Source organism: Camponotus floridanus, unplaced genomic scaffold, assembly GCF_003227725.1.
Source record: "Camponotus floridanus strain SB8 unplaced genomic scaffold, Cflo_v7.5 scaffold79, whole genome shotgun sequence".
NCBI lineage: Eukaryota > Metazoa > Arthropoda > Insecta > Hymenoptera > Formicidae > Camponotus > Camponotus floridanus.
The window spans coordinates 288,365-299,860 of NW_020229848.1; positions in this window are offsets into that span (position 1 = coordinate 288,365).

The following is an 11,496-nucleotide window of genomic DNA, read 5'->3' on the forward strand; positions in this document are numbered from 1 at the left end:
TTTATAATAATATATATATATATACGCGATAATAATTATTATATGTATATATATATATATATATATATATATATATTTATAATGTTATATAATTAATATATATAAAATATAGTGGAGACGATGTGGAGAAAGAGACGATGATAATGATATAATGTAATGTTACAGAAAGTAATATATTGTGATTCTACAACGTTATATCTCTCTTCATTTTTTGCCCTTTTCAATTTTTCGATTCTCTTCGTTTATTAAGGATGTTTTGTATCTATTTTCAAAATATTGAGAATTTAATGAAAATTGTACAGAATGTCCTTACATATGTTTAGAATCTTCAGTACAATTTTTAAATCGATTCACTAAAGCGTTCACAAGTTATAAGGATTATTAATTTGCACCGAATTAACATGTGTTCTTATGGGAAACGTATAACTACAGCGATTCCAATGACAAAAACACATGAAATAATATTCAGAATTTGTTTAAAATTTGCAAAAGTTTAGATATAGAGGAAATATTTGGTCAAATAATATTATACAAGTACTAACTCGTTAAAAAGATATTAAATATAATTTAATGAAGTTAGCCATGTATCTGTCACAAGGCGAAAATCTCTACCAAACGTTAATCATTTCGATTAACAAAACTCGGAATATTTCAGTAAAAACGCAATAAATATTAAAAAATACATCTCTGCACTGTAGCTAAGATCAAATTCTAATATTCCGCACAATTTCTCATATTCAAAAGACGCCAAAAGTAGACGTTCGTCAATATTGATTTCCAGCTACTTTTTGCTGGGATTGTACATACAAAACATCTTTAAGGCCATAATCGATCACAATTAAAACGTTGATACAAAAGCACAATATAAAACCTTGGGGAAAAAATCTCAGAATTTCTTGGAAAATTTTAGGAATCTTTTTGATAATTTAAATTTATGAAGAATTCTAATAAAAATATATTAGATGCGTTCTCAGGTTTTTTAATATTATTTTGAAAAATTATAGAATAAAAAATTTCAAAATATTCAATATTTATGTATTTAAGAAATTCTTTAACAAAATTCGTTTACTTCATATTTTTTACATTCATATAAATATATAAGAAATTCCAACAAAATTCATTTGTAAAAATAAGAAATATGTTTATTTCTTTTTTAAAGATTTTTGAAAAGTGTGTGTCAATTCGTACAGAAAATTTGAAAATTGTCTGAGAAAGTTTTAGAGAATGTTTATAGAAAATCTGAAAATTTTTATGAGATATTCTGTAAATAATTTTCACCAGGGTACAACTGACAATTAATAATTATTACGTGAATATAAAATTCAAAAAAGTATAAAATAATAAATACTTAAAATAAAAAATAAACAAAATAAAAGGCTCTCGAAATTAACAAATTAAAATAAAATATAATAATTGGCCATAAAGAGCCAAATTGGCTCTTTATGGCCTATTACTATATTTTATTTTAATTTAATAAATATTTATATATTTATATATTTTATAATATCTATAATAATATATAAATAATAATATAATATCAATTTTTCTCTCTTTTAAAAAAATAGAAATATAAATAAATATAAATCTAGAACAACAAATATAAATATTGTTGTGTGCACGGGTCGATCTCGATGCATCGAAGCACACAATACAACCATTCGAGATTCACAAACCATGTCATTCTCTCATGCCCGAATAAATAATGGAGCATTGATTAAAAAGGAGAATGATAACTTTATTAACGTAATACAATTCGAATCCGAAAGTGAGAAGCAGAACTGTCTTAAACACAATCGCATTTGATAGCTGCTTCGAATCTCATGTATCTGTCGTTGTTTTACAAATAAAACCCTTAATAATGCGCTCAGAAACGATCTCTCAGAGACAGGCACAGCTTTGATCCAGGAATGAGATCCAGAAACGCAACAATACGTATAGATTTAAAAATCAATGGAAAATGGAACTATTATTTGTGAGATATGGAAATTAGTGAAAAAATTATTATTAATGAAAAAATATTGAAATCTTGATAATTTTAACGTTTCAGAAATAAATACGTTACGTGAAATACTTATATTTGAAAAAAAATATTTGTTTATATTTAACATATATAATATTAATTTAACATAATATTAATATTTAATATAATATAATATTAATTTAATATTATGTTAAAATATTTAATACTTTATGATTATTTCAATATATTTGATATATAAGTACGAAATCAAAAGTATTGCATCATCCTCAAAAAATATAAAGAAAACGTACAAATAAATGATTTGGTTTTTTTTACTTTTTTCCATTAGTTATCTTAGTTGCTCGTGTTCATGGAATATGTGTTTATTATTTGTTCTTAATTGTTACTATTAATAAGTTAATATACAATCATTATGTTGTGCTCTGTGCGGCCCGAGATGTGGGATGTTGCCGGAATAATCCGATAGAGGCCTCGGGACCAGTCAATATCTTCTTCCTTTCTTTATTTATTTTTTTTATCAAATCGTTTATTTTAACTAGATTTATATACAATTTTGATTGAGTTTTGAATATATCTTATTTCGTAATCTTTCTTGGGAGTTTCGAGTTTCTTTCCGTTGCCTCTTCCTTCGTTCCGTCAGACTTTAAGTTATAGTCGCGCTGAATAGTAACTAGCCCAGATTTGCACTCTTTATCAATTGATTTTTAATTAACGACTGTCCGCCGCGGACTCGCGATAGGTATTTTGAAGGGGATCGCCTAGCGATACATGGCCATATATGGTCATGGAAGATTCTCGTGGCGGTCAAGTCCAAGTGCAAGCGAAGGAGGTTCAAAGTCGAATCTCTTCGTTGGCATTTTCGCGTTTCCGGCGAACTCGCGCGTGGTTCGCTGAGGTAACGATTTTACGCGATTCGCGAACATTCCATCACATTTTAATTATATAAAATTTATTAACGGTAAAATAAAATAAAGTTATAGTCTTTCGGACATTCCTCCCCCGTTGGAAAAGAAAAACGGAGGATGTAAACGGAGTTTTTCTATCTCCTTAATATACATATATCTATCCCTATTTTAAATACAATTATGTTTCCCGATTACGATATTTATTATAATCGTTTCTTATCTAGTTAAAATTTATTTATTCTAAAATCGTGTAATTTTATAACATAGGAAAGCATGGTTCAGGACTTTTTGACTCAGTTTTCCACAAGGAATATCGCTATAAATAGTGGGCGAATTAAGTGACACCCTGTATATATATATATATATATATATATATATATATATATATATATATATCTATCTTTTTTTTTAATACAGCGTTACATTTTTATTAAAAAATGTAAAAAATTTATAGCATATATTATCGTTGGCGCCAGACAAGTTCCCATGTGTTACGATTTGCGATAATTATTGTGCCATGTACAAGGTACATACATCTAAAACAAAAAATCAATTGATTCTTAAAATAGATTATAAATCTAGTGTCTTTGTCGTAGCCTACTTAAAAAATTTGCAATATTTAAAAAAATGACGTCTACCTAAAGGTGCGAATTTTCGCTTAAAAAATGGATCGCTTATTGGCAATGAAAAAAAAAATAATAGACATTAAAAAACGGCACAAATGCCGCATAATTTTATGCTAGATAAGTACAAAAAAGTTAGAAAGTAATCCATTCAGTGGTTCTCGAGATATTTGATTATCGTTTTTGAAAACACAATTTCGAGAAAAACGCATTTAAAGTGATAGGTATACTTTTAAACTTTTATATATTAGTGATTTTTTTGAGTTACATGGAATTATTTACTTTAAAACCATATAGTGAGTCTCCTGCAGCCTGTATCAATTCAAGTTTGGCTTGTCTACGATGTAATCTTGTCTCCTTTGTTATGTCTTCAACGGTACGTTCCAGTCTTATTATTCGCGAATTATCTGCTGAAGCATATTGATGCGCATTGCTTGCCTGAATTAATTTATAGTAGTAATTTTAATATTTAAATCCGAATCTACCGTGTACTTTTTGTTTTGAACGTTATATCATCATCAATGTTTACTATTCACACACTCAGATATTGCCGTGAAATAAAGTTTAATATCATGTATCCAATATTTATCTCTTCTAGCACTAACACATTACTAGCGTTTTTTTTAACATTTAGCAAAAGAAAATGAGTGCAAATGCTATGGCGCTTGCCAGGTAAACATTCACCCGCCAATCGTGAGGTCGAACGCTTACCTGTTTAAAACGTTATCTTTTTTATTTTTTTAAATTTCGACTTGAAACTTTAAGGAAATATTTTTAAGATATTATACTATTATATAAGAAAATGCAGAAATTGAAAAATTGTTTTTTCCGAGCCATCTGGATGTATGTTTTCCCTTAAGTCTTCGAAAATAGTAGCAGTATCGCTTGAATATTAGCTATAATAAATAGACTATTGCATTGACTTTAATTATATATAAATAATAATAATGAATACAATCTTTTTATATATTAAGATACATGTGTATAATTATTGGCTATAATATATTATACACACTCTCACATACCATACACAATATATACACCTTCGAACTCGCTTCTCCCTTTTTCTCGCGATCCAATATAAAAATCTTTCATGGTCAGATATAAATCTTAAACGATGTCAATCTGATTCGATCATCGTAAGCGGGCCCAGTGCGGGATTAGTAGATAAAACGTTGCATCGTTTCGATGATTAAGATTATCCTTGAGAAATTGGCTTCGTGAACTCAAATACTGATAGCAGAGTATATCGTCGATATTAGTGCAAATGGGAAATTGATACTCGAATATTGATGATCGGTCAAGCAGCCTCGAGAGATTTACATGAGATTTCCGCATTAAGGAAAATGTAACTACAATATAAGTGGGATACAATTGTAAACTATTTTTCTTCAAGTAATAAATATCGCGAGATATTTTTGATACCATTTTTAGATTGATCACTATTAATATTTCTTCAATAACATATTTAAATAATGTGACAGCTTTATAAAATTAAATATTTTTTCAAATTCGAGATTTTAATTCTTTAATTCTGTTTCCATTTTGTTCAGCATGTTTTTAAGCATTTTTTACAAGTTAAATAAGTTCAACTTAAATATATTTAAGAATAGATTTGCAACGATTATAATATGATTACGATATTAGCACAATATAAATATTGATATATTATTTAATTTATTAACGCAATATAAATAAATAATTTAATGTGTTCAACGTGACAATTTGCATGTGTTTTTGTATTACCGTAAAATTTAATTCGAATATAATGCACAATAATACAGTTGTTACGAATTGTGATTTGGATGGGAACATATTCGTGATTATTAATTTATTACAATACAGAAACCAGTGAAAAAGGGAGAGCGAGAGCAAAGGGGTGAAAGAGAAATTAAATCATTTTTTGCTTTTTCATATTTCAATGTTTTAATATATTCTGAGATAAAAAAGAATGCACAGAAGAGTTTAAATGTATTTATCTGAGCTTATTACTATGCAATAAAGCTGCTAATAAAACAATACTTGAAACAACTTTCATATTTTCTGCGAAACTTCTTCTATTTAAAAAAGAAGCATCTTTTAGAGTCGAGTTTTCTATATAATTAATATTGTAGTAGGGGTAAACAGTATAGTGATTGGCCACTTAAGCAAGATCGCAAAACAAAAATTGAATTATTAACCTGAATTTAATAATTCAGAAAAAAATATTACTATTAATAGTTGTAAAAAATAATAATGATTCATAATAAAATAAAATCCATCATAAAAATTTAGGAATTAATAAAAATTATATAAAAAAACACTTATCCTGTCAAAAAAGATAGTCATTGGCCATATTAACACAGTTATTGTCTAACAGTTTGACAGTGATTGGCCTCTATCCATACAAGAATGAGTACATAATTAAACAGTGACAAAGAAATTATTTGGCATCAAAAAACTAAAATTATTAAATCAATATATATTTGTTACATATATTTAACATAGAGATACACATAAGACATAAGAGATAAACATTATTATTAATTGTATATTAATTATTATATATTAATTATAATATAAACAAGAGAAACAAATTTTGTTTAACAAGTATTATTTTTAACTAGATGAACTTTTTTTGGAAATATTTCATTTTTCAAAATTTTTGGTTTTAAAATTGCCTGATCTTTTTTTTCCTTGTTCTTTTTGGTTTTTCATCAGTATTTTCTTTATTGTCAATTTTTTCTTTTTTAACTTTTTGTGACATCATTTTTTTTCCTGTTGTTTTTGTAATCTTGTTAATTTTTTTTGTTCTTTTAATTTTTCAGCAAGTTTTTTCTTTTCTAATATGGTTACAGCTGAAAAATATATCTTTTTAGTAATAACAAATATAACTTACTGTCTTATCTGTCATTCGATGTAAGAGGCCAATAACTGTCACATAGTTTCCATAACCACAAAACAATAATTGGCCAAATGGCCAATTACTGTTGTAAAATCGTATGTTATTCATTCAAAATGTCAATCGTATGTTAGTCATTGGCATAACATAATTTTTAAAATATGTATGTTATTTTTACCAATATGAATTTTTTTTACAAAATTTAAACTTTATTAATGCAATAATTAAAGTGATCAGTCAGGCGTAGAGAGCTAAAAAATCAATAGTGTAGAAATGTTAATCAAAATATATATTAATAAATCATAATTACAAGCTTCAAATAAGATAGTTATAATATATAAAGATGTTGAAGATGTGTGCGGACGTTTCGACTTACTTTTAAGTCATCTTCAGCGCAAAAAATCGTAACGGAGATAGAGCATATTGTAAAAGTCCATATAGAGAGAAAACATTAAATATTATACGCAGAAAGAAATAGTGAAACTCTTATAGGAGATACAACTCCATACGCAACGGTAATACATGGTTGATTATCAACAGCTTACTCATTTAATTTAAAAAGAGATGACTCCAAACGTAGCGGTAAACATAGATAGTTGTAAGCGGCCTCCAAATATTTCCATATGGAATAATAAGACTCTAATTTGGGTTAGTTGGCCCAAAATTGAGCACGATTCCCTGGAAATTCTGTGATACCGCATAACAAAAAAAAAAAAAAAATAAATAGCCAAAAAAAAATTTTTATATGAAACAATGTAAGTGTATATGAGGGGTTAAAATAAATACAAAACGGTTGAAATTGAATACTAGGTTTAAAAAATGGATAATAAAAAGATTGAAAAAGAAAAAGAAAAAGAAAAATAATAGGTCAAAGGTATAAAACAATGATTGTCAATTGGTATAAAAAACAAAAAAATAAATAAAAAACAAACAAGTATGCGGTCCATTAGTAATTAGTTAATTAAAATAAATAAAGAAAATTCTAAGAGAACATAATAAGAATGTGCGAAAAAGTAATTATTATATTATCAAATTTGTGCGGAAATTAACCGTTAATATGAACGTAAAAATAATATTATGATAAAATTAACTTACATCGCCATGAGGAACAAAGTTGAGAAAGTGTGTCGCTAAATCGTTTGGTGAACAATTATGTTGACAATTTTAAGAAATATATGAGAATTATAAAAGTAAAAAATCTCCGTCTGTATTACTTTCTATCATGATGGCAAGAATAAAAGTGACAAATGTAACGAACAGCTAGTCGTATAAATTTTCTGTGTATGACCCTCAGACATTAGGAAGTTTATTTATTATACCGTTGTAAATGTCAGGAAAACATTCCGTATCCGTCTGTAAATTCAAAATTCAAATGGGATGACGTCAAAATTTTAGATAAAGAACCATATTATAATAAAAGGTTGTTTTCCGAAATGCTGTGCATTAAACGACAACATAACGGTTTGAATTTACAGACGGATACGGAATGTTTTCCTGACATTTACAACGGTATAATAAATAAACTTCCTAATGTCTGAGGGTCATACACAGAAAATTTATACGACTAGCTGTTCGTTACATTTGTCACTTTTATTCTTGCCATCATGATAGAAAGTAATACAGACGGAGATTTTTTACTTTTATAATTCTCATATATTTCTTAAAATTGTCAACATAATTGTTCACCAAACGATTTAGCGACACACTTTCTCAACTTTGTTCCTCATGGCGATGTAAGTTAATTTTATCATAATATTATTTTTACGTTCATATTAACGGTTAATTTCCGCACAAATTTGATAATATAATAATTACTTTTTCGCACATTCTTATTATGTTCTCTTAGAATTTTCTTTATTTATTTTAATTAACTAATTACTAATGGACCGCATACTTGTTTGTTTTTTATTTATTTTTTGTTTTTTATACCAATTGACAATCATTGTTTTATACCTTTGACCTATTATTTTTCTTTTTCTTTTTCTTTTTCAATCTTTTTATTATCCATTTTTTAAACCTAGTATTCAATTTCAACCGTTTTGTATTTATTTTAACCCCTCATATACACTTACATTGTTTCATATAAAAATTTTTTTTTGGCTATTTATTTTTTTTTTTTTTTGTTATGCGGTATCACAGAATTTCCAGGGAATCGTGCTCAATTTTGGGCCAACTAACCCAAATTAGAGTCTTATTATTCCATATGGAAATATTTGGAGGCCGCTTACAACTATCTATGTTTACCGCTACGTTTGGAGTCATCTCTTTTTAAATTAAATGAGTAAGCTGTTGATAATCAACCATGTATTACCGTTGCGTATGGAGTTGTATCTCCTATAAGAGTTTCACTATTTCTTTCTGCGTATAATATTTAATGTTTTCTCTCTATATGGACTTTTACAATATGCTCTATCTCCGTTACGATTTTTTGCGCTGAAGATGACTTAAAAGTAAGTCGAAACGTCCGCACACATCTTCAACATCTTTATATATTATAACTATCTTATTTGAAGCTTGTAATTATGATTTATTAATATATATTTTGATTAACATTTCTACACTATTGATTTTTTAGCTCTCTACGCCTGACTGATCACTTTAATTATTGAATTTTATAGAGAGCTTTATTATTATTTTTGTTTATTAATGCATGTCTATCACGAAAACAAAAATTATATGTCATAAAAACATTAAAAAATTTGCAAATTTTTGGTTCCACTCTTACGGTTTTTTGATTGAATGGCGACAATTTTCAAGTATGTTACCAAAGTCATTTTAATCATTGTTTATATAAATTGTAATATATAGAAAATAATTAAATATTAATTGTATTTGAAGCAGAAAAATGTATTAAATATTTTTTTATTTGTAATTAAAAACATTTTAATAGTATTTCCTTTTAATCTTTAATTATTTAAAATGTGGCCAATCATTGTGGAGTGGCTAATAACTGTACTGTTTATCCCTATATGTTTCAAATATATACAGGGTGTTTCCAGTATCTCGCAATAAAGTAAAACCATTAATTAAAAACGATCGACCAATACGCGGGATTAGAAGCGCGCCGCGAGAAAGGTCGTCACATTGTAACTAAATATTTTGTAATTTATATCTCGAAATTTTACGTGATTTTTTGCAAAATGGTATAGGATTTTTTAGTTCAGTTTAGCGAGATCTACTTATGGTTTTACTTTGCACCGAGATACTGGAAACATCCTGTATATGTACGTATCTGCGTATAATAAACACATGTAATCAATATCTATGTATTAAATTTGTAACATAAAAAAGTAATACAATATAATATGTAATATAATATAATATTAAAAATATATATAATATTTATAATATGAATTATATTGTAATATAATATAATATAAAAAATAAAAAAGACTAACAAGTAAAGGTGGTCGAAAGATAATAATCAAATAACAATATAAACACAGGCTTATTTTAAGGACCAACCAAATAAGAAAACAATTATAAGCAAGAAAAAATTGTATATAACATTAAGCAAATACAAAGACGTTAATAATCGTTACTGATGTTAAAAAAATTAAATTTGAAAATTACAAAATAAAATATTAATAGGCCATCTGAAGTTGTTTCTGTGATTTCTGATCATAGACTTGCTGGCCACGAGTTTAATTGGGATGACGTAAGGATCTTAGATGAAGATCCCTCCTTTCTAAGACGGATCATCTCAGAAATGATCCACATTACTCGTCATAACAATAGCTTGAATATTCAGAACGACACTGATAATTTAGACAAAGCCTATCTACCCATCATAAAAAAATTTTCTTCGGAGTGATTCTACCTTACAAGATCTTATTCTTACTCCGTTCCTGTTCTCTTTCCTTCCCTCCTCCTTCTTCTTTCCTTCTCTCTCCTTTTCATTTGGCTGAAAATTTCTTTGCTCACAGCCATGCAATCTTTTGTGACTTTTTGTTGATGACGCTCCACACCAACCTTTCTCTCTTGCTTCTCGAATTTTGCTCCTGCTTCTTTCTCTCTTTCTGGCTTGCTTTCTTCGGCTCTATCACGGTTTCTCCACGTATACGTAATTATATTTTTTGTTTTAATTCCTGCGCATGGCTTGCATGTGACAGTGCTTGTCACTCTGCCTCTTTTTTCATGATTTTTTTTAGATCTGTACTATTTCCGAGGAATTTGGAAGAACAGGCATGACGAGCAATTTGCGCAACTGTGCGATGGCGTTTCCGTTGGATTAAAGTATTCTTTTATTGTTGCGGCTTCTTGGGGGCTTCCTTGCCTCTACGTGTGTATTTCTGCGTCCGCCTTTACCGTTTAATATACGCGGGTGGCTCGTTGCTTTCCATTGCATACCCTAATTTTTGCGTTAACATCTTTTAAGAGAAAGTTTTTTTGTCTGCTATTATGATAGAAAGTCTCTTGTGTTTGCGCTTATACCTTGCTGTCGCTTGACATTATCAAATTTTTTGGTATACATTTATAGCGTTTATTTATAAGCATTGAAAATGATCCGAAGCGGATCGAAACGTTTGCGTCTTTATTTTATTTTGTCTTTATATAATTTTCAAATTTAATTTTTTAACATCAGTAACGATTATTAACGTCTTTGTATTTGCTTAATGTTATATACAATTTTTTCTTGCCTATAATTGTTTTCTTATTTGTTTGGTCCTTAAAATAAGCCTGTGTTTATATTGTTATTTGAATAATATAATATTTTTAAACGATATTATACAATATAATATTTTTATACAATATTATACAAACAATGTTTTTAATATTATATTGTACAATTATAATATTATGTTGATTAAATACAATTAAACAATTATTAATTCTTTTATTAACATTAGTGAATAATTAAGTATATACATTTATAAATATTATTACAATCATTTATGCTGTATTTTTAATTTCTACACAGTTAATGTCTTAAAGATTTAGTTATTCAATTGTTAAATAAAGATCGAAAATAATTTATCTGTTTTTCGATCTCCGACGAGCGTATTTTTATCTTGTATTCAATATTGGGAATGACTGAATATTTCAACTTCTTTCTTACAAATTCTTTTATCTAAAATGGATTTTTTAAATAATTATTATCAATAA